Source organism: Lepus europaeus, chromosome 15 (assembly GCF_033115175.1).
Source record: "Lepus europaeus isolate LE1 chromosome 15, mLepTim1.pri, whole genome shotgun sequence".
In the NCBI taxonomy this organism is placed as follows: Eukaryota; Metazoa; Chordata; class Mammalia; order Lagomorpha; family Leporidae; genus Lepus; species Lepus europaeus.
This window is the reverse complement of record NC_084841.1, coordinates 5,320,016-5,345,669: the sequence shown is the minus strand read 5'-3', so window position 1 is coordinate 5,345,669 and position 25,654 is coordinate 5,320,016.

The following is a 25,654-nucleotide window of genomic DNA, read 5'->3' as shown; positions in this document are numbered from 1 at the left end:
ACTGTTTCGAGCCAATGTTAGACCTTGCAGAGGTTCCCAGGGGCACTGAGGGTCTGAACCAGGTGAACCAGGACGTAAAAGCATGAGAGGAAGAGAAGGACATTAAAGCTCACTTTGGGGGTCTTACTCAGGCCAGAGAATTCTCCAATGAGGGTGGAGAGGAAATGGCCTAGAGTGAGAGTAGGTGGCATCAGAGTAGAGTGACCTGAAGCCAGTGTTTCCTGGACAGTGCTGTTACTGATCCTGATGATGTGAGCGGACGAATGTTAGGGAGTGGGGTGCCACACTGAGCCATCTAGATTAATGGACCAAGAACCCAGGGAGCCCGAACCACTTGTCAAACAGAATTCATGGTAACCAAGTGTGGCAGCTTTGTAAAGGTGCAGTGCATGTAGCCGGGGAGTCGGCAAAAGACAGGAACACCAGGATGAGGGTGGGGAGAGTTGTGAAGGGAAGGGAGACCCCCATAGCTGCAGGATCTTATGTACACCCTGGGAGAAGGAGCTTTTTTGTTTTATGGTGCCTTATGGGTGTGTGTGGTGGGGGTGGACCGATGTGGGGCAGGATAATCTGTTAGAAAGTAAAATGTCAAAAACATAACTACTCTAAGCTGTGAAAATGCACAGGAAATAAACGAGGGAACAAAGAAAGCAGGACAATAGATTGCAATCTTGGTCAATAAGAAGGTGATGTCACAGGCAGTGGGTGTGCGGGGCCTCATCCACGCTCCAGAGTGAGAGAACATGCACTTCTTCCCAGTGGTGTCACCGCCTCGCCAGCCAAGCTCGTCTTTGTGACCTCACCTCTTGGCTTCTCTTTGCTTTCCTCGTCATCTCCAGCCTGTCTCCTGCTCAGGGATGCTGAGAAGATAGACTCTCCACTCTCCTGGGATGAAATCTAAGATGACGTCATGAGGAAGAGCAGGGCTTCTCTCCAAATCCCACTCAGGATTAACGGCCCAGAATTGGAACGTTTGGAGTGAATAACCATCTTGCTTGCTCAGGGGTGTTGATGTTAAATATGAAAATCTCAGCTTTGACCTCCTTTCCACAGCCTCATGGATGTGTTCCTCCATCAAGTTGTGTTTGTGTGTGTGTGTGTGTTGAGTAGAAAACAGAGAGAAAATTGAATAGGCTCAGCTTTGGGGAGGAAAAACATTCTCTTTTGAAAATGTCTAGCATCATGGATTCTAATAAGGATTTATTGCTGTTCTTATTACAACACGAAAACGTCACTTTATCTCTAAAATAGAAAATCAAAAAAAAACCTAGCACCCACCCCCAATACCACCTGTGGCAGCTAATTGAGTTGTGAATGCTTCCTATTGTAAGATCACAATATGATGGCAATACTGAACTAATTGCTACAGAATTTGAAACTATTTTTTATAAATCTCAAAATTAAAGAGTACATGAGGTTAAAATTCATATATGAAAGAACAGGAAGCAGAATCCTAAAATAGCAATGGTAGAGTTTGTTATTTTAAAAAAGGTTTGTTTATCTGAAAGAGTCACAGAGGCAGAGAGAGAGAGAGAGAGAGAGAGGAGGTTTTCCATCCACTGGCTTACTCCCCAAATGCCACAATGGCTGGAGCTGATCCCGTCTGAAGCCAGGAGCCAGGAGCCTCTTCCAGGTCTCCCATTGCAGATGCAGGGCCCCAAGGACCTGTCCCATTCTCCTCTGCTCTCTCAGGCCACAGCACAGAGTTGGATCAAAAGCAGAGCAGCCGAGACCTGAACTGGTACCCACGTGGAACGCCCGCACTGCGGCCGGCGGCTTCACCCACCACGCCACAGTGCCAGCAGTCTAATTATCCCTCTGTCACCTTCATCAAATCGTCACTGAATATTTTTGCCCTGGTGCAGAAAGGACAAAAAGATTAAATGGGTCAAAAACAAATACATCTCTGTCCCTATGCAGAGGGAAAAGTGGAAACTTTGTTTATTTTTAATACATACTGATGACAGATTTCTCAGACCAGGCACAGAACCTGGAATAAATTATATTATTTAAACAAACTGCTTCTGTTAGAGTCAAGGCCAAGAAAATCATTTTTCCAAGAAATAATGTGAGGTCTTTGTTTCTCTAAGATAGGACAGCAACTGGAGACCGCATGAATTTTGATTTTTAAAAAAGAGTCTTATGCACTTTGGTATCCATTCACTGACACAAAGGGAAAATAAAGAATTTTGTATTGCAGCCCGCTACAATGAGAGTTAACAGTGATTACATTTAAGTGATATAAAAAACTTGGAAGGTACTTGTTTATTAAAGACAAGTTGTCTTGAGGATTTTTGTAACTTATTTATGGATACTTTAAAAATTAAGTAGAACATTCAAAGAATGAATCTATATTGCACAACACAACTAACAGAGTTCGTTTACAATATTATCATCTGAGAACTGCTGACAATCTTTGGAATACCATACATGTTTTCTATGCCATTGTGCCAGTGTTACAATTATGATATATGGAATTAAGTTCAGTCAAAACTTAACTTTCTTTAGAGCTTTAAAGCATGTCTCATTAGCTTGAGTTTCAGTAATACTTGTATACACTAAACATATTGAGTAATCGAAGAATGAAATTAACAAGCATATCTTTTCCATATGGAATTCTTTTTACCATAAAAGTCATTACATTTATTATTCTAATGAGGAAACAGATGACAAATGTGAGCACTGTTAATTATATAAATGGTCAGATTTTAGAGCTAGTTTTCTCTCATATCAGATCTAGCTTTTTCCTGCTGGCTTTTCTTCATGTGTCTGTGCAATTACATGTGATATAATATGAGCTGTGGCATCAATAATCAATTTAAGTATTCCAATAGCCTACAGGATAAAATCAACACTTAAGATTTATATGTTTCATTACTGGTGAACTTTCAATTAAACTATAAACAAATATTGAAATCTAGCTAATGCTATGCATTCTGATGTCTGAAATTTACTTGGAAATCCATGAAAGATCTATTTGACACAGGGATCAAGGGCCAGACAAAAGTATAGACACAAGTAAAACACAGCATTCATGGAAGACATCTGGTTTAGGCTGTATGGGGGTGCATTTGAAAATTATTTCAGCTTTGCAGAATGTTTGAAATTTTCCAAAATAAAATGTGCAAGTGGAAAAGTCTCTATGTGTCTTTAAGGCTTGCGCTGTTAGACACCCTGTCATCCCCACACTCACCTCTCACAGGAGACCCACTGTTCTACTTCCCACTTCTGGTTTCACGGTTCATGTAGAGTGTCTCTGTAGTAGGCTATGGAACCCAGCGTGCTTGGCCTTTTGAGGGTTTCATTATGGATATACAATGGACCTATACAGGGCATGTCCTCCCCGTGTTGCTGTCATACACCACCTAAGTCACGTGTGTGTGTGTGTGTGTATGTTTGAGAGAGAGAGAGATCTTTTCTGTTCTCTTCTGTTGATCTAACTCTTCTGTTTGCATGGATGCCATGTTGTTTTATTTACTTTGTCATTTAAATATTTTAACTTTATTTATTTGTCCAAAATGATTTTGGCTCTTCTAGACCCACAGAGTTTCCATGTAAACTTAAAATTAAATTCTAAAAACATAATACCACCCTTTTGGTTGGAATTCCTGTGAACCTATGGATATGAGAGTTGCCGTCTTTGTAAGACTGTGCTAGCATCAGTAACATGTTTGTTTAATGTAATCAGATCATAATATTCAAATCTGTATCCCCATCTTGCATATCTACTTGTGTCATCAGCTACTGAGGTATTGTGCAAAAATCTCTCAGTGTATTGACTGACTGCACTTTGTTTGCTTTTACATTCATGAGATTTGCCTTAGACATTTTGAACTGTGTTGTATGCACATTTAGAATGTTTTTATGTTCTTGATGTATTCAACACTTTTACTGTTCTTTTTATTATTGTAAAACATCTTTGTTGTATCTAGTAATGCTTTTGGCTCTCTAGTTTGACTTGAAATGATATCAGTATTGCTGATCTGGATTTCATTCTATTATAGATTTTATGACATAAAATTTTACCCACTCTTTGGCTTTTACAATTTTTTGCATGCCTTTTGTAAGCACCAAATAGTTACACGATATACTTCTAGTTTTTTGCAGTATGCGTGCTTAATTTGTTCTGTGAGTTTCCAAGATCGATATGACTGTATTTCTCCTGTCTTTATCTCAGATTTTAACTTAAATATTTTAATCACATATTAACTGAATCAATAAAAAGTTAAGCTGTAAAATTAAAGAAAAGCAACACAGCAAAGATTTTGCTTTCATTCATTACATCTTAACCAATGCTATGGAAGTATTTATAACAGAGAAATAAAAAAGGAAAACAGTTCATGGTTTCCACACAAAGCTGCTTAAGATAAAATTTTCATATTTCATTATTCAAAGTAAGAAGGCAGAAATATACAATAACTTAGCTATATTGTTGGGTTCAAGTAAATCCATAATATATTCTGATTGTTAGTAATAAAAAATAAGAATGTGAATCATTTTGGCATTTTCAGTTGTGTTTGAATTGATCTCATGCATGTTTCATAAGGCAAAATAATATTTTGTCATTGAGAAAGTCAGAAATTACCATTTTGGAGAAATAAAAAATAGCAGAAATGATGAAGAGGCCATTTTTAACCATTTGGGAATGAGAATTGAGCAATTAGTGAGTGAATTATAAGAATTCTGAATTCAGTTACATAAACATAGGGTTGGAAGTTGCATGTTCTCTTGGAAATTCAAAGACTTTCTGGGAAAACAACAAATGGGTGAATGAACAGTGTAAGTTAAATCGAATGCATGAACTGTCCCCCTTGAGGTAAATGTAGGCACACATATGCATTCTGAGCTGGGCTCCTTTAGGATCTTCTAAATTCTGGCAGCTGCTGTGGCCCCAGAAGTCGAGGTGGCAACCATGAGCACACAGGATTAGAGGCGATCACTAGAACTAGAGCTAACTTCTTGATTATTCTGTGCACACAAAGGCTTTCTCTCATAATTTTTGTGATGACTTTTTTCTTCAACATTATGTGTGTGGTCAATCCTGCAAGACACAAGCACTGGACCAAACCAAACAACAAGCTTCTGAGTGCCTTTTTAAGCTCCTCATTTGGTATCAATTCTATGCTAGGTAGGATTCATTCAGATGTTCAATGAAGCTTTGGTGTGGGCTTTTATCACTGAACAATTAGGACACTTTAATTTGCCATCTTTGGTATGGGTTTTTCACTCACTTATTTTTAAGATTTATTTGAAAGGCAGAGTTACAGAGAGGCAGGGGCAGAGAGAGAGAGAGAGAGCGAGAGAGAGAGAGAGCGAGCAAGCAAGTGTCTTTTATCCACTGGTTCACTCCCCAAATGGCTGTAACAGCCAGAACTGGGCTGATACAAAGCAGGGAGCCAGGAGCCTCCTCCAAGTCTCCCACGCAAGTGCAGGGGCCCAAGGACCTGGACCATCTTCCACTGATCTCCCAGGCCATAGCAGAGAGCTGGATTGGAAGTGCAGCAGCCAGGACCTGAACTGACACCCACATGGGAAGCTGGCACTGCAGGCAGCAGCTTTATTTGCTATGCCCCAGTGCCACTCCTGAATTACTGCTGTAAATAACCACTGAGGGAGCTCAACATTTCTGGACAATGAATCATAGCATACATAGGTACTGATGATTATAAATCAGTGACTTATCACACCACATATATTTTTCTAAATTCTCAAATCCATTGTAGTAATTTTCTGTTGATTTTTAAGCATTGTTAAAAAGAAATTGGGGGGGGGTGAACCAACAGAAAAGGAAGACCTTTCTCTCTGTCTCTCTCACTGTCCACTCTGCCTGTCAAAAAAACAACAAAAAAAGAAAGAAAATCTTGACTTGGGAGGGCATTTGGCATGGCAGCTAAAATGTCCCCTACTACAGTGCGTTGGTCCGGGTCCCAGCTCTGCGCCTGATTTCAGCTTCCCACCAGAGCATATCCTGGGAGGACTCAGATAGCTGGGTCCCTGAGCCCACATGGGAGACCCAGACTGAGCTCCTGTCTCCTGGCTTTGGCCTGGCCCAGCCATGGTTGCTATGGACAATCAGGGAATGAATCAGCGGTTGGGAGATCTCTGTCTCTTTGTCTCTCCCCTCCCTCTCTCTGCCTTTCAATTAAATACATCAACGTATTTTAAGATAGCATTGTCTACTACAAATATATTTTGTCTCATTTAATTCCTATACCTTTATTTTTTTCTAATTATATATATATATGTGCATATACCTATATGTAGATGTGTATATAGCTATAAACCAACATATATGCCAATTCCTGTTTACTATATGAAAGTTTAAAAAGTTAAATGCATTTCCTGTTTCTCTGAACATTGTCGTAGTTCTGTTTGCACGTGTGTAACAGACTCCATGGACTTTCCATACTGACCCACTCTCCCACTGCGGACTTTCTCCCAGGGAGCCCAATGTGTTATTTTCCTCAGTGCACTCATGTGACTTATCGAGGGAGGAATTTACTCTCCTTTACCTACTTACACAGTGGGTGGAGAGAGCCAGGAGTCAGCTCGCCAGGAGTAAAAGCACTGGAAGGAATTCCTGCAGCTTTTACTTTGTTATCCGCTTGCTAAAAGAAGAAACACTGTGTCCCTTTACAGTGCCTCTCAGAGTGAGACAGAAATTCTCTCTCACGGTGCCTGCTGCAGGGCTACGAAAGGTGGACACTGTGTGCCTTTCTGGATACAGCTCAGGAATGGCAAGACACGCACGTGTGAGAACTTAGTAAAGACAGGATACCATGGAGAAATCTGCTCTGACATTAATGTTCTCATTCCCTTTTCTGGATTCTGTCCTTTCCACTGAGCCTCAAAAGTTGAATGACCCAGGCTTTTATCTTCAGTCAAAGACATCAGGTAGAAAACAATGTCAATGTTGTCCAGGGCAAAGCTTTCAGACGTAATTAAGGATGAACATGCTTCATCTTTCACTCTTCGTTTGCAATGACGTGACGCTTCCCAAGAGCCTGGTATAACTGATGTTTTTAAAAGCCTGAACAGAAGGCTCACCCACAATAGGACACATCACAAACTCTTCTTTGACGCAGTGATGAGAAAAACAGAGAAGTTGGGTTACATGACCTTTTGAACAACAGTGACTTTCAAATCTAATTGAAAAACTCACTAACTGGAGGGAAATTCTTATGCAGAACTGTACAGATGGACCTTTATTGTTAGGCATAGGAAATCAATGTGTCTCCAAGCAGAAGCCCAGTGGCAGGCCCAGGGGCTAAAACCATACCCCCGTGTAAACACAGTTCTCTATTCCTGGGCACTGATGAAGAAAATGCACAGCTAGATGAGATGGGTATGAAGACACTGACAGAGATACTCAGGGCCATGCATAAATTTGTTAAAACATTTTAGGTTTTAGGTTTCAGATAAAATCAGTTTCCAATTGTAGAAGGATGAGAATACAAGGCAGGTTTCTTACGTCCCATTCTGATAGTGAAAAACCCTTGCACAGTAGTCAACGGCATTCTATGCTGATCCTAGAATTATTCCCTTTATTTCCTGATGCCATTACTACTCTCCTGGTTTCTTTCAACTGATAGTTGAAATATCTGAGCTATGTTAGCTCTTCTTTTATAAGCTGACTTTTGTAATATATGTATGCCATGCCTTAGAAGAAATAGAAAAGTGGATTCAATTGATTTCTATAGACAGCATAATTTTTAGTGCCCTCTGATAGTTAAACTAGAATCCTAAATGTATTCATATCTCAAGAATCAATAGCGAAGAAATTCTCAGAGTCTGTTTCTGAAGAATTTTATGCAAATTAGAGTATTTTGAACTGATTTATATTTTAATGTTATAAGAAAGTTCACCATGTGAGAGAAGCCAATGTCCAAGACTGTAGTGAATAATTGTCTTTTAAATTGCCTTTGATCCTCCGCCTTGCAGTGCCGCTGGCACACCGGGTTCTAGCCCCGGTCGGGGCGCTGGATTCTGTCCCAGTTGCTCCTCTTCCAGGCCAGCTCTCTGCTGTGGCCCAGGAAGGCAGTGGAGGATGGCTCAAGTGCTTGGGCCCTGCACCCCATGGGAGATCAGGAGAAGCACCTGGCTCCTGCCATCGGATCAGCGCGGTGCGCCGGCCGCAGCGTGCCAGCCGTGGTGGTCATTGGAGGGTGAACCAACGGTAAAGGAAGACCTTTCTCTCTGTCTCTCTCTCTCACTGTCCACTCTGCCTGTCCAAAAATTTTAAAAAAAAAATTGCCTTTGAAAAAAAACCCTGCCTTTGGCATTTGCTGACCTGTAAGGATCAATATGGGAAGAATCACGTTTTCTTGGAGTATAATATATCAATGACTTAATTTTGGAATCAACAAAGAAACATTTAAATGCAACTTCAGGCATTAAATGAAAGCAACAAATGTACACTTGATTATCTTGTGCAAATAAAGGATTATCCCTTTTAAAACTCATTCACTTGCCTTTCGATCATAATTTGTAAATGTAGGAAATAGAACTACCTGACTTCTTGACATTCACGTCGTCCCACACCTCAGGTATCAAAATTGTCATAAGGTAAACTGCTGCATCCCCTGCCAAGTGTGTCTTGCATCCATCCTCCCTCATCTTGGTCCCTACCACCAACCTAACCTTAATCTTCAGACCACACTTCCCACCAGCATTGGTCACTGTGAATCCCTCGAAATGCATCTGCATGGATGTATCCGTAAATGACACACACAAAACATTATGTGCACTATGAAACCAGGAATGCATTTTCAAAGTTTAATGTGAAGATAAATGCATGTACAAGTTACAAAGCATTTCCCATCCTAACCGGCAGGTGCACCTTCATTTGGAGACCACTGCCTAGGCCAAACATTACAAAAGATCCCCACACGGTTCTGCTCTGCCTTCTCTCCTGCTTCAGCACACAACGCTACTCTAGATATTCCTCCTGAGGCACAACTTTGATGAGGTCACTTTCCAGCTCTTTGGTTTAGATCAACAGATTCATTTCAAATTCTAGGACTGCATTCAACTTTTAAAAGTGGCCCCAGGCCTGGCATTGTGACATGTCAGGTTAAGTCACTGCCTGAGATGCCAGCATCGCATATGGCTGGCATTCAGACTCGGCAGTCCCACTTCCAATCCAGCTCCCTGCTAACACACCTGGGAAAGCAATGGAAGGTGGCCCAAGTGCTTGGGCCACTGCCAGCCAGATGGAGTTCCTGTCTTGGGCCTGGCCCGTTGTGGCTATCTTGGGGAGTAAACCAGCAGATGAAAGACCTCTCTTCCTTTCTCTCTGTAACTCTGCCTTTCCCATAAATAAAGTCTTTGTTAAAAAGGAGGTCTCACCTTTGCCCCACCTTACTTTATCCTTTCGCCTGGGCTGCAGATGGCACAGGCTGCATGGCAGGGACAGTTGGTGCCCTTGGCTTTCCCAGGCTGGCAGAAGCCTCCTTCCTCCCACACAGGCTCTGAAACCGCTCTGTCTGCACTAATATCCCACTTGCTAGACTGTGCCCATGGGACCAATGAGCTGTCATCATAGATGAGCATACAATGTTTTCAACACATGCATAGCTCATGTTCCTGCAGGGAATTTTTTGGGTGCTAATTTTACAATTTCCTGAATAGTGAAATGAGCCCATAAGCTAAAGAAAACAAACAAAAAAACAAAAAATAAGACGGAAGTGATGTGTGAAAAACTATTTTCTTTCTATTAATTCATGTTTAGATTTGTACTTCTCCTTAGATTGCTAACATGCCAAAAGGCACATAATTTAAAGAAAGTGTTTTAAATGCAAAGTTAGGCTTAATTAATAACACAGTGCTCACATATTAGAATCACACAGACTCCTCTATTGTATTGGATTAGCTGAAAGACAAAGTATATGTAAAAAAAAGCAAAAGCCAAAAAGAATATAGCATATAGCACCTAAAATGGAATGCTAAAAAACACAAAATCAGACATTTTATATGAAGTCCATATGCCTAAAAAAGACCATATTCAGAAAATAATATTTTGTTGTGACAGCCATATATTGACAGCCCTTTATTATCTGTTTCCATAGTCATATCTATCTTTACACTTCTCTAGGGTAATTTAAAAAGTAATAAATCAATGGTGTACAGTCTGTTATACTGACAGGTTTTCCAAAAGTGTGAGATTTTGTTTGTTGTATTGAAAGACCTGAGTGAACTTGGTGAGCAAGATGAGGGACTAAATAGCACACATTTTGACTCTAATATGGCGTAAGCATCTCTAGGTCAAACAGTGAATTCAGAATTGGATAACACACTCACAGCAAACAACATTTAGCATTAAATGAATTTTCCAAAAAAAAACCCATGTTTCCCACTCTCCCCCAAGTAGAGATTACAGTATCTTACATTTCACTTGCCTACAAGTTAGGATAACATTTCAACATGCATGCCTCCCCATGAACACCCATCACACATTATTCCATCCCTGAATTTATTGAGCACCTAGTGGAGCAGGAATCATGAGTAACAGCCCCTATGGCTGGCAGTCTGACTGAGAACAGGGGACACACAAGTGCCCAATAGGGACTGCTGATCGTTCTCGGTGGAATGCAGCAGAATTCTCCTCTCCAAGTTCCCTTCAAAGTCATCACAGTGCTCTTTATTTGAGGGGACTTGGTTGCTCCAAGGGCAGAGGTGTTGAAGTTCATGTACAAGTTGCTATGCGACAGCCTAGAGGCAGGGAAAGTGCAAGAGCACAGCCCCAAACCATAGAGGTATGGGAACAGAAGGGCCTGGTTTTGGACTTCTGCAAGCCATGGAATTTAAGGTTGGGGGATCCTTTATCCCTGGAAGAATGAAAAAACATCAGCATCCAAAGGTGCCCACTGCATCGGTACGTGCTTGTGGAAGATGCTTTCCATTGATCTTACTTTTCCAAGAAACAAGCCCAGTGCAAAGAAAACCTAAGATAAAGACCATGACAAATCAACGGTCTCCTACTATGAAGATTAACAATGATGCACTAGACATCAATAACTTTTCTGTATTTTCCATCTGTGGTCATATTGTCATGCTGTTTTTTAAAGATTTATTTACTTATTTGAAAGGAAGAGTTACAGAGAGGCAGAGACAGATCCAGAGAGAGAGAGAGAGAGAGGTCTTCTACCCACTACTTCACTCCCTAGATGGCAGCAATGGCCAGAGCTGTGCCGATCCGAAGTCAGGTGCCAGGAGCTGTTTCCCAGTCTCCCATGCAGGTGCGGGGGCCCAAGGACTTGGGCCATCTTGTACTGCTTTCCCAGGCCATAGCAGAGAGCTGGACTGGAAGTGGAGCAGTCAGGACTCAAAGCAGCGCCCATATGGGATGCTGGCACTGCAGGCGGCGGATTTACCCACTACACCACAGTGCTGGCCCCTTGCCATGCTTTTAAGAGCATAATACAAAAGTAATGTTTACTGAGAGTAGATATTCCCTATTCTTGTCTTTGGTGCAAGGAATGGCATTGCTGGAAGCTGGTTCAGCTGAGGCAACTCTGGGCTACAAAGAGTGGCACAGTCTGTGTCTTGTTACATCTTTTCACATGCCCAGATTTTGACAATCTGTCACACACTTAGAAACCTATTTGCAATTACCCGAGTCTCCTAAAAACATAGAGAGCAAGCACATTTACCCTGAAATGTTGGAAGATGAGACGCTGAAATGAAAAGGAGTAGAAGGAGTATTCAGTATGAATTAAAATACGCTGCATGCTTTAAATTTGATTCTTAAGGAGCTGATGAGTCCCTGACTAGGGAGTGTCAGTGGCATGGCCTTCACAGGGCCATCTGTGAACATCAAATGGAGCTGTGGAGCCAAGCAAAGTGGAAATGAGGATTTTTGCAGAGTGGATTCTCCCATATGGAAAGACACATATATCAAGAAAAAAGATTTAATTTTTTTTTTAATTTTTTTTTTTTTGACAGGCAGAGTGGATAGTGAGAGAGACAGACAGAGAAAGGTCTTCCTTTTTGCCGTTGGTTCACCCTCCAACAGCCGCTGCGGCCAGCGCATCATGCTGATCCGAAGCCAGGAGCCAGGTGCTTCTCCTGGTCTCCCATGCGGGTGCAGGGCCCAAGGACCTGGGCCATCCTCCACTGCCTTCCTGGGCCATAGCAGAGAGCTGGCCTGGAAGAGGGGCAACCGGGATAGAATCCGGTGCCCCAACTGGGACTAGAACCCAGTGTGCCGGCGCCGCAAGGCGGAGGATTAGCCTGTTAAGCCACGGCGCCGGCCAAGATTTAATTTTTTAAAAGGCAGTGAAGAAAAAGAGTTGCATTTGCTGCTGGCCATCTTACTGGGCTATATTTGCCCCAGGAATAATATAATAGACCCTTAGTCCTTTTAATGCTCAATCCTGAGGTTCTCTTCGTTGGTATAACTGTACTTCTTTAGGGTCCCATTTCTGCTTCACAAAATTGTATTGAGTAGTAATCTAACACCAAGCAACTGATTTTTCCAGGCACTCAGTTTAAACTCTCTTGTGTTGGCCAGCGCCGTGGCTCAACAGGCTAATCCTCTGCCTTGCGGCGCCAGCACACCGGGTTCTAGTCCCAGTTGGGGCGCCGGATTCTGTCCCAGTTGCCCCTCTTCTAGGCCAGCTCTCTGCTATGGCCCGGGAGTGCAGTGGAGGATGGCCCAAGTGCTTGGGCCCTGCACCCCACGGGAGACCAGGAGAAGCACCTGGCTCCTTCCTTCAGATCAGCGTGGTGCGCCAGCTGCGGTGGCCATTTGGAGGGTGAACCAACGGCAAAGGAAGACCTTTCTCTCTGTCTCTCTCTCTCACTGTCCACTCTGCCTGTCAAAAACAAAAACAAAAAACACCTCTCTTGTGTAGCAACAAACACATAGTCACATTAAAATCTGTTGAACTAAGATCGGGATGGAGATTCGCACTCGGAAGTCCTACAGCTACCACATCTGCAGGGAGACTGTCCTTCACTCTGGCATGGCTCAGCCCCACCTACTGCTGTGCCAAGGTTGAACCAGTCCAGAAAACTTCCAAGAGACTCTATCCTATGGACTCCAGGAGCTCCCAGAGTTATGTCCTGGCCTACCTCTACGGACTAATGTATTTGCTATATCACACCTAGGGAATTATAAAACAAGCATCTATTATAATTAAGTAGCAAAAAATCCATGGCAACTATATGTTTTGTGGTGTTAGCCAATATTTCTTATTTGAGTACTTGAAATTTAAATTTAAATTCCCATTAACAGGACTTGACAGCATAAACTCTCACCCATATATGCACAATTATGCATAAGTAGACTCACATAATAACATAAAGACATTTTTTTCAAATGTCAGTATTTTAACATTGTAATTTTTCTCAGTTTGAAAGGCCACATAAATGATACGAAATTAGAATCTTGATTTTTTTGAGACATACTGTTCCAATTCTTAAAAATTATTTGAATTTTTTCTTAGTTAAATGCAATAGCAAAATAGCAAATGACATTTAAAATAATGAAAGGCAATTAAAAAAAATAGAAGAAGAAAAATTGACAACACCTAAACATTGAACTATGTAATTGGGAAATGCCCCCAGAACATTTAATGCCCACAGCCTGCTAAAACCAGCCATGCTGTGTGCACACAAGCCTTGGGCCTGGGGAGGAGAAACAGTATTCAAGCATTATACATATGTGTGTGTATAGAGAATACCATCTTTAAAACCTGACAAAGCTAAGATTCCTAAATTATTAGCACAGCAGACAACATGGCTCAGATTTTTCATTTTCATAAATGCTGTCTTTTTTCTTTCACCAGCTGTCTTCATTTTGCACTGTCTTGGCAAGTTACTGCATCTCTTTATGAATATGGAAAAACCAAGTGTTCTCTGAGCAAAGCATGGTGGGCCGTGTGCATAAACCCAGTGGAGACCCTCACGGCTACAGCTGTTCTGAGTCAGCTTCATGCCCACTCTAGAGAAAACACAAGTGTTCCTGTGGAGTGAGTAACTCACCATTGACACCCTCCCTGTTCTGTAGCCAGTGCACACAGCTCTGTCCCCGCCCCTGCTCTCTGCCTCTGACTCCGCCTCTGTTTCTTGGAGCTCACTTGCACCCTCCAGTGGGAACTGTTCAGGGAAGTCACACCATCAACCAGATCATCCACACTCAATCCAGGAAGTGCTGCTGTCCTCCATCGGGTTGGGGCCAGGGGAGTTAACTTCTGCTGCTCTTGCTTGGCCATAGGAGCGCAAATTCTCTGCCCTCTCCTCTTCCTTCCTGGAGTGCCTCTCGTCAGTCCATTCAGTTTGTTGGGTTGAGAAGACCGCCCCTCATGTCGAGGGCCTCACCAAGGTCTCAGGTTCCCTAACCCCTGCACAGAATCTTCTCTTTCATCTCAGGGCACAGATCAGCGATTGCCAGCATGGAACACATCTCCAGATGCTGAACCTTTACACTGAAGCTGGGGTGACAGCAAAAGATGTGTCTCACACACAGCACTTCTCAGGATTCTCTCCCAACAGACTGCACGCTGGCACATCATGGGCAGCTCCAAGCTCAGACCACTGCTTTCTTTTCTAAATTCAGAGGTACTGGCAGATCAGCCCAGGTGTTATAGAGAAGGTAAACAAACACACAGGCGTTTCTTGATTTCTTTAGGAAATTAGAAGTTTGTTTGAGTAGGTCATGAGTTGGCTATTAAAGCAAGTTTCTTAAGACGGTTCTTGTGTCTACACAAGACCTGTGCACACCTGGGGTCCCCTCACCATGGCCTGAGTCCAGCCTGGCTGGCTGTAGTGCCAAGGTTTTGGTTTCTAGCCCACAGAAGTACTGTACCAAGGGAGACTGAAAATGATGATTACCATCACCAGCCCAGTAGCATGTTCTGGGTACTGTTGAGATATGTTAATGAATCCTGCAGAAGCTAAAATAGTATTTCCATAATCTCATTTCTCTAAAAAATTTTTCAAATAAAATTACAAAAGTTTTATTCTAACCCCAGATTACCTATGTATTCATGATATGTTTGAAAATTAACAGCATGGAATGAATAGAATATTCCTTAAATGAGTAATGTATAGGAACTGTGAAATATTTCATTCAGTAAATTTTCATGTTTCAGTATGCAAACTTGAGGCCAAAGGATGAAAGCATTGAGTCTCCCTAAAGCAAGCAACTTTCTAGGGGGCAGAGCCAAGCAATATCCACTCAGGAGGAGCTCAGTTCATTAAAAAGACATTCTTTTGAAGCTGGGTTTTGAAACAGTCATGTTACTATTCATATCCACAGACCACATTGCTGGCCAAAGTCAATCATGTTAAGTTTTATTAGAAACAGCCCAGAATATATAGTGAGGTGGTGGGGGGGGACAGTAGCACAACTGTCAGGCATCAGTCATCAATCAACACATATGGGAGCTGGTTAAAGATACAGCATGGCATGACACTTTTGTGCATATGAAGATTCTGATACGGGTGCAGAAGGAGAGGTATTAGCACCCCAAAATAAGAAACACTAAAACGATGAAATTAGCTTTAAATAAGGAAGGCTTTGCATCAAAGAATCCCATCAGAGCTGTCTCCTCTATTGACAGAGGGTGTACACATGTGTGTTTCACGTGGAACCAGATAAACTGACACAGCAAGACATTCCTTTGTGATGTCAAAAGCATCATGTATTGGTTGCTGCACAAAATACCACAAACTGATGGCTTAACACTACAGAAATTTATTCCTTTACAGTTTACTAGAAATGTAAAATCACAGTGTTGAAAAGGCCATGCTGCTCTGAAACCCGCAGAGAAATCCTTCCTTTTCTCTTTTTAGCTCCTGGTGGTGGTGGTAATCTTTGGCACTCCTTGGCTTGCAGCTGTATCATTTCTCATATCTTCTGTCATCACACAAGGGTCCCCCCTTCTTGTCAGCACACCAGTCCTATTAGGTTAAGAGTTCCCCTTCTCCAATATGTACTTATTCTAATTACATCCTCAAAAGTCATACATGCAAATAAGCTTACATCCTAAGGTTCTAGGGGTTAAGACATCAGCATGTCTTTTTCTGGGTATATACAATTCAATTCATAAAACTCTCATGCTCAATAGAGCAATAATGGAAATATCTTGCTTTAACAAATGCCAGCCCAGATTGCTACTAATGGAGGTAGCAGTCTTCACCTTCACTGTATTTAAAATACCATAGAAAGTGCCCATAGAACGGGCTGACTGGCTAGAGCAGGTATCTAGCCTAGCTGTTACAATGCCCACATCTAGTATTGCAGTACCTTGGTTCAATCCCCAGATCCAGCTCCGGATTCCAGCTTTCCACCAAAGCAAATCCTGAGAGGCAGCAGTGAGGGCTCAAGTCAATGGGTATTGTCACCCATATTTAAGATCAAGATTAAATTCCTGGTTCCTGGCCATGGCAATGGGACAGCTCTGGGCATTGCAAATTACTGGATGGGAGTCTCTCTCTCATATATATATATATATATATATATATATATATATATCATATATATATCCTCTCCCCCTCTCCCTCCTGCTCTTCTCTCTCCCTCTAAAATTTTTATTAAAATGCAGGGGCGGGGAATGACTGAATCGCTGCTCCCCTCACCAGTTAGACAGTTTGATCTGAAGCTGCACCTTCCCCCACTTGCTGGCTTGTGTAAGGCAAAGCCTTGGCAGAGATCTATCAGAGAAATGGAAGTGTTGCAGAAATATAATTTTTTAGAAATCTCCTGCCAACCTATAAAACTTCTCAAATACAGAAGGGAGTGAGAAGAATGCTAGTATTGGGTGAGCATTAAACCGAAAAGCGATGTGCATCCCAGGCAATCCACCAGGATAGGAAGGAATCTCACTGTCATACAGCCAAGCAAACCCAAACCATTCCATCCATGGTCTCAAGATAAATAACCAGTCCTCAAGTAAGAGGGTTGGCAGCACTGTCTGCCATGTATCATAGGTGCTAAGCACGCTTGCTCATTGAAGTGGCTTTAGTTATCAGGGGAAATATAGCTGTTAGTAATCACCTTTACCCTGGGGAAAAATAAACTTCCCCCATGTTTGTGACAGGAGACGGGTTTGGAACAAGGCACTCACTCAAGCTGGGCCCCTGCCCTGGGAGAGGGCAGCACACGGGGATGCCGCCTTCCAATTACATTTCAGGGAGATGGCTGCAAGGCCCTTCAGGAAGACACTGGATTGCAAGGCCACTAAAGAGTTTCATCGAACTTTTTGGAGGAGGTAAACACGTTTCAAAAAGACAGAAAAAAATTTACGAGTTCTCTAAGATTAGCACTCTAGAAAGAAAAGGGAAGGTAGAGAAAAAAATATTTTCCCTTATTTTCAGTGGGAAGAAATAAGCTTCTTGTTTTTAATGTGTGTTTGCCCTCCCTGAGGCTCTAGCTAAGAAATCATCCTGTGGTAAAGGTTTCCATCTCACGGAGACTTCCTTTGGGCCATGAAAGGGAAAATTCAAATTTCCTGGCACAGAAAGTGTTGTGTAATTCCAATTCCCTCTCCACTTGCTGTTATGTCACTTCTTAGCAAAGTCCTTATCTTAGACATCCTCTTTTCCTTTAAGAATAATAAGTAGCACAGTTGTGGGTCATATTGGTGCCAAATCTGTAAGCCCCCCAATGTTGACCTCCTGATCAGTATTTTGTGACATCCATACCAACAAACCCATTTGAAGAGGAGCTGCAAGTGATGTTAATTCCCAGGGAGGATTCTGCAGACTTTATGAAGTCCTGGGTTAGCAACTTCCTGGACAGGTTTCCACCAAGTGATGTGTGCTCTCCAGGCTTCAGTGTGGAAGCCAACTTCAGTCAAAGTTAAGGTACGGATCCCATGAGATGTTCAGGCAGCACAAGCACAGTGCTTGGGGTAGAAGAGACACCAGACTATCATGACATCATCTTCAACGTGGCAGTATGCCGCTGTCGGACCACCTCAGGGAATTCTTCATGTAACCCTGTATTTTAAGCATTTTGTTCTGAAAGTTTGAAAGTATGATTTCAGCTGAAACACTATGGCTCAATTTCTTTAGCTTACTTTAATTATCAGGGAAAATATAGCTGTTACTATTTGCACACTTTCACTAATACAACCTTTCAGAAACACCTGAAGAACTTAAAAGCTCCCTTTAGGTCAATTATCAGACAGTGTCAGAAACATGCAAATGATATCTTCAAATGTGAGGATCACATCTCTTCCTAAACGCCAGCATTAGCACTGAAACTACAGCACTAATTTCACTTAATGTGCACATTGGGTTTTGAAGATTGCATTCAAGTTAGCTATTGAAGTGAAATCTACACTAAGTTAAACATTTATTTATGCAGAATGAATACCACAACATTGACTAAAATAGTTTGTTTGCACTATTACTGGTATATACATTAGAACCTATTTAAATAGCTTAAAAGAGTATCAGAATCTCTTAGGGGTGGGAATGTGGTTTTAAAAAACAGTAAACACAAGACTCTTGGAGAGTAAGAAGAGAATTCTCTCTATTTTCCTATTCTATTTACATCAGAATTTTCATTAAATTAGAACCCCATAGAAATTCCTCACAGGTATTATCATACAAACTGACTATTACTACATTGTTACACTTAGCAATATCTCATTTTCTGAGACTGTTCGTCGCTCAATCCAATATATTTTCATTATTTTCCTTGAAAAAAATAATGACTTATGCAATTAAAATTATCTCCTGTTGTGGATTCTATTTCAATAATGATTTTCTGTATGGAAGCAGAGCTGAGCAACAAAGCAGCACACAGAATCCTAAAATGATTTTCATTTTAGAGACAACTTTAATGAACTCAGTTACTACTTGTTTCTTGAGTCAGTTTCCCAAAAATTAATATTTATTGAAAATTGCTAGAGAATTTCCAAGTCATATCAATAAGTACAACCATATCAACATTCTTTCCTAAGTTACATGAGGATGTATAGTTGACAAGGCATCTGATCCATCATGTGAACTCGGGAATGTAGAGATGTGTATCTACAAGATGTTCCTAAAGTCTGAGATTGAGCAATATTGATTATTTCCACTGATAATGCCATTGTAAAATGATATGGGAAAACAAATAGAAAACAAAGATGAGCTTATTAGATAAAGAGAATTTAATGGTTCATTGATCTAATAACAGTAGCATCACCAGTTCTAAACCTATTCATAAACAGAAAAATCTATGATCCATTGGATCAGCATGGGTAGTCCATGAACTTGATCAGACAGTCCCAGAAAGGAGACAAGATATAAAATGAAGACTCAAAATGTTATGAGAAAGCTTGTGCCCCAACATTTGATTTATAGGCTTTGTTTTGCATCATTACAAATATCATTAATGTTTATCAAAGTAATCAATATTTGTTTTGAAATACAACTGGTATTTAAATATTTGCTAAAGATACTTCAATACCACTCAGCTTAAATAATCAATGTTCAGCTCTAACAGAAAGATATTCCAATAGGAAGAATGAGTCTATCAATTTTCTATGGTATTGGTAAATTTCTTAAAACTTTTTCCAAGGCTGGCGCCGCGGCTCAATAGGCTTATCCTCCGCCTAGCGGCGCCGGCACACCGAGTTCTAGTCCCGGTCGAGGAGCCGGATTCTATCCCAGTTGCCCCTCTTCCAGGCCAGCTCTCTGCTGTGGCCCGGGAGTGCAGTGGAGGATGGCCCAAGTGCTTGGGCCCTGCACCCCATGGGAGACCAGGATAAGCACCTGGCTCCTGCCATCGGATCAGCGCGATGCGCCAGCCGCGGCGGCCATTGGAGGGTGAACCAACGGCAAAGGAAGACCTTTCTCTCTGTCTCTCTCTCTCTCACTGTCCACTCTTCCTGTCAAAAATAAAAATAAAAATAAAAAAATATAAAAAAAAACTTTTTCCAGATCATCTGTCTTTTCATCTTGTCTCCTGAGTAAACACATGATCATTTTTGAAGATATGTGCTTAAAAAGACTGAAAGTTGTTCCTAAGTCAATCCTTTGTCACAAACAGAATAGAATTAAAGATATATCGCAACACTGTGCCACCTGATTAAAAAAACACACATGATCATAATCATGCTTTTTATTTTTAATTTTTAATTTCCTTTATATCTTTTGTTTTTGTTTTTGTTTTTAAAACGGTTGCACTTAGGATATATGCTATTGAACAAAGTAGTGTATACTTGATATAGTGATTCTAAAAAGGGCTAAGAAGGGTATAAAATTCTTAAATTTACATTTGATTAAGCTTAGGTTCCAAGCTTCTACTTCCTGTAAGCTCATTTTATATAGAACATCACTTTACCTTTTCAAGGGAATTGAAAGAAATTAAAATTCTCATTCAAATTTCCCATTAACGCCTTCTCCATTGTATTTGACTCACTGTTACATTTCTGTGTCCTTTGTTATCATTTTTAGTATGTTTTGTAAAACTGAAGATGCTGCTGTCAAAACCAACCACACTGGGTTCCTAGCCACAGAGGTGCAATGAAGAATGCTAGGTGACCGACTGAAGTGAGAGCACTGGCCCCCCTGGCAGAGGGCAGCCCAGCCCCACGGGTGTTGTCAGAGATGCTGGGAAGGCTGCTTTGGGTCCACAGCTCCATTTAATCCATTTAGTGCAGAACAGACATCAGCAACACTCTCACAGTGTAAAGAACAACTATCACACTAACCAGCTAACGTGAACATGAAATCCCACGAATGGTAAGACAAAAAAAATCCATTAGTGTCACTGTTAGAGCCCAGGAAAACCCAGGGTCTCAAAACTATAGTGCTAGGAGGGAAGGAAGGAAGAGAAGGAGGGAGGGAGGGAGGCAGAGGAAGGAAGGAGGAGGTACTGAATTTTTTTTTGTTTATGATTGGCATGACTTTATTGGGGGCAAAAAGTGCAAAATAAGTTTTACATTTGGCCGGCGCCACGGCTCACTAGGCTAATCCTCCACCTGCAGTGCTGGTACCCCGGGTTCTAGTCCCGGTAGGGGTGCCGGATTCTATCCCGGTTGCCCCTCTTCCAGGCCAGCTCTCTGGTGTGGCCCGAGAAGGCAGTGGAGGATGCCCAAATGCTTGGGCCCTGCACCCACATCGGAGACCAGGAGAAGCACCTGGCTCCTGGCTTCAGATCAGTGCAGCGCGCCGGCTATAGCGGCCATTTGGGGGGTGATCATAATGATAGGTCTAAGAGTCAAAGAGATCACATAAACAAGACTAGTGTCTGCTAATACTAACTGATAGTATTGAGAAGGAGAGAACGATCCAACATGGGAAGTGGGATACACAGCAGACTCATAGAATGGCGGATGTCCTAAACAGCACTCTGGCCTCAAAATCAGCCTTTAATGCATTCGAATCTGGCTGAAGAGCCCATGAGAGTACTGTAGGCATGGAAAGCCAAGACACTCTGGCAAAAAAACTAAATGAAAGATCTCTGTGAGTGAGATCCCAGTGGAAAGAACGGGGCCATCAAAGAAGGAGGTACCTTTCTTTGAAGGGAGGAGAGAACTTCCACTTTGACTATGACTCTGTCAGAATAAGATCAAAGTCGGCGGACTCAAAAGGCTTCCATAGCCTTGGCAACTCATGACTTGAGCCTAGGGAGATCACTGACACCATAAACAAGAGTGCCAATTTGTTAAGTCAACAACAGGAGTCACTGTGCACTTACTCCTCATGTAGGATCTCTGTCCTTAATGTGTTGTACAATATGAATTAATGCTGTAACTACTACTCAAACAGTACTTTACACTTTGTTTTTCAGTGTGGGTGCAAACTGTTGAAATCTTTACTTAATATATTCTAAATTGATCTTCTGTATATAAAGAGAATTGAAAATGAATCTTGATGCGAATGGAATGGGAGAGGGAGCGGGAGATGGGAGGGTTGCAGGTGGGAGAGAAGTTATAGGGGTTGAACCAACAGAAGGAAGACCTTTCTCTCTCTCTCTCTCTCTCACACACTGTCTAACTCTGCCTGTCAAAAAAAAAAAAAGTTTTACATTTGAGGTATAGTTCTTTAATTATGTATTGTTAAAATATTAATTTTTAAGGAATCAGAGGAGAATCTCATAACATTTTAAAAGCAGTAATCCAGTCAAATGGTAACTAGCATTTTTTATTAACATGAAGATTTAATGAATATTTAGGTTCCATTTGCCTCACATATATCTAACATACACAATGAGTTTCAAGGCAGGTGTGAAATTCAAAGAACATCGGTAACTCACCAAAGTCACTGAGTAAGAACATGACATCTAAACAGAGCACCACACCAAGCTGTGTTACCCTACTCCCTGCCAGTGATACTAAATATGTATTTGGTTTGACATATCTACGAATTGTTGGGGCCTTCACTGTCCTCAACAATAAAAATTTGAATGCTCTTGGTACACAGCAATGTGATAAACAGATGGCATTGCTGTGTTTAATCCTCATCACAGTTCTGGAGCCACAGAGCTTGGAGAATGAGGCGGGTTTCACAAATAACGATCACAGAGTAGAGTTGGAATTCAGTGACCTGATAGCACATTATTGTGAATTAATTCCTGTGCATCTGCCATGGAAATCAGACCCACAAAGTTCTGGATGTTCTATGTTCTGTATCTTTGAATCTTCTCTACCTTAAAAGAACAAATTTGAAAATGTGAGCTTACTCTGTATAAACGTTCACCATGGCCTGAAGAGTATTCATGTGGAACCAGCCCAGAGATTTAAGCCAATGTATACACGAGGTTATCTTGGAACTGGTACATTTATCTAAAACCGGAGTTTCTTCCTTGCATTGTCACAAATAAATCAATAATATGTTTGCCAGATACACGCAGCCATTGATAGGACAATCAGAGTGAAACAAATTGCGGGGTCATTTATCAAAATAATGTTTTGGACAGATCCGCTCAGAGCTGCAATTGTTAGAGTAAACCCCACGATGAGCTCCTGAAATTTTACTCCCATCAGTAGGTAATTTGGATTTGTGTTAGACCTTACAGACCTTGAACTCAGAGAACTGTCATTTCGTGTAATGACCAGAAACTGTGGTTATAGGGACAGGAAATAATGGAATAAGCACAAACAGCACAGCATCTTCTAGTGGTGGTTGTTGACAGAGCGCATTCCCCGATCTCTCTCCACCATCTTCCCATGGAAGCCTCGTGCCATGAGGATCTGACGGTGGCAGTTACACAAGGAGTATGTTGCCTTCTCAGAGTGGCCCGTCTGCCCACCCAGAAGAGACGCAGGTGGAAGTGAGGCGGCATGCCCGCACCCAAGCTGGCACTTCTGACTCCTCTCTGCTCCGCCTTGCTAGACTCTGCTTTATCACAGGCTTCCCACACTCTCTCCGGACCCAGGGGTGAGGAGGTGTGCAAGGGGCACTGGCATTTAGTTTTTCTGCCTGCCCGCTGGGTCCAGTTTCATGGGTAACTAAGTAAACTGATTTATTTAATATAAGTCATAAACTGATTAATGACAAATGAGTGAGTCAGTGAGTTACTGGCCAAATTGAAAATCTTGACTGAAAAGTGATGTTTTTAAGTGGACTTTGAAACTCAAGAAAGTAGTGTTTGCTGGTGGAGTAGAACTCAGTGTAGACATCGCTCTACCCTCTGCCCCATCACAAGGGAATGACTCATCGATCTAATTGCCCTTACATTTTTCTTCTGTAGGGACACTCACTCTCATCCTCAAGGTCAGATGGCACAGTTCACTTCTTGTCACTGTTGGGAGTTTGCATTAGTACTTGTAGTTACCACGATTATGACATGTATATTAAATGTTAAACACGCCCTTCTCTTAGAGGTACACAACATGTCTTAGCCCTGGTATTTTTTGGAATTTATAATCATAGGGAAATGGTGCTTTGCAGTTTTGTGGATCTTCAAGGCTCTATGTATTAATTTAAAATAAATACCAGCATTGTGGCCTAAAGGATAAAGTTGCTACCTGCAATGCCAGTATTCCACATGGGCACTGGTTTGTGATCTGGCTGCTCCACTTCTGATCCAGCTTGCTGCTAATGGCCTGGGAAAAGCAGCAGCAGATGGCCCAAGTGTCTGAGCCCCAGCCACGGACATAGGAGACTGTGATGAAGCTCCTGGCTCCTGGCTTCACCCTTGGCTTTCGGGGTCATCTAGGGAGGGATCCAATGGATAGAAGATTCTCTCCCCTCTCCTCCCTCATAATTTTTCAAAATAAATGAATAAATATTTAATAAATAAATAAAATAAATAAGCAAATACTATTCCTATGCCTTCCCAAAGAAAATACACACACACATAGAGACATACTTTGTGGACTTCTCATATCTATTTGTAGCCAAGGAAAACCATTTTGCTACAAACTTTAAAAGTTCCTTTGCATTATCTTATATTTTATATTAAGTATACTTATTAATATACTCTAAGTATATATGAGAATAATGTATTATAAATTAAAATTACAAGCACACTATATTATAGACATGTTTCTTTCATTCCATGCATTTTCCATGAGCTTTTGAAAATCCTTCATATTCTTAATTATAAGTAAATTTAAAGTTACAAGAGTATAATCATTACAAACAAAGGTTTTTTCCTATTCAAGGAAAATTTACCCAAAGAGGCCTTTCCTATGTGCACAGTGCTGTTATGAATAAAGTATGCCAATTCAGCTCGGTGCCAGTGATTGAACTACAAAGGGTCAAAGTAAATCAATCTTTCAAAATTATTAATGTGGACCTAATTTCACTCCCTTTCTCTTGCTAGGATTTTTCTATTGAACTCAACATATCAGAAGCAGAAATTATTTTCACATTTTGGTTATTCACATAATTAATTAAGTCTGAATTCAGGTGCATTTAGAAAATCATTGTAAAGGTATTAAAAACATCAAAGTCCAAGGCCAGTTCCCTTGGCTTCCTACTGTAGAGCTGTAGAGGACAGAGAGACAGGGCACGCCAGCAGAGCAGCCTCTGCACTGGTGAATTACAGCTGATGACACTGGCCTGCAGGCAAGGCTTGAAGCAATCGCGTTTTTATTATAGCCTGACTTATGAATATTTAGCTTTAACTTTTCTGGCGTCACCTTTTAAATTTAAAATTTCCATTTCTGAACTTATTGTACAACATGGTAAGAGAACTGCTGGAAAGATCAGAAAAATCTGATCCTCATAAAGACATAAAGGGGCTGAGAGAGCAATGTATTATTGATATAATATCCAGTTTCACTTTTTACTTCTTTTATATGAACACGAATGAAGCTAAATCCATTCAAATAAAATTAATAGACCATCATTTCAGTCTAAAGGCCCTAGGAGATCCTAGAGAACGTTGTTTTGGCTTTCTATCTGTTCATTTTCCTTTCTTGAATTCTACCCAGGCGAAGTAAATGCTTGAGACAGCACAGAAAAAAGTCAAAGTGAATGTGATCTCTTAGGCATCTTGAGAACTACTAGGCAGGAAGATTTAATTTGTTCTAAGTAGATTATGAGTATCATGAAGGCATAATTTCTAATAATATCCCTGGGGGTTTCTTGTAACCTTGTGATTATAGCATATAGATTTTAGGCTTCTTGAGCCTAGAAAGGGTGCCCAGCCAGGGGCCCTGAGCTCACCTCTGACCTGTGCACCTGTATAGGGAGATGAATGCTGCATGGGTGAGACCACACAGTGCAGGATGCTGATGGTCAGAGAGATCTTCATTTC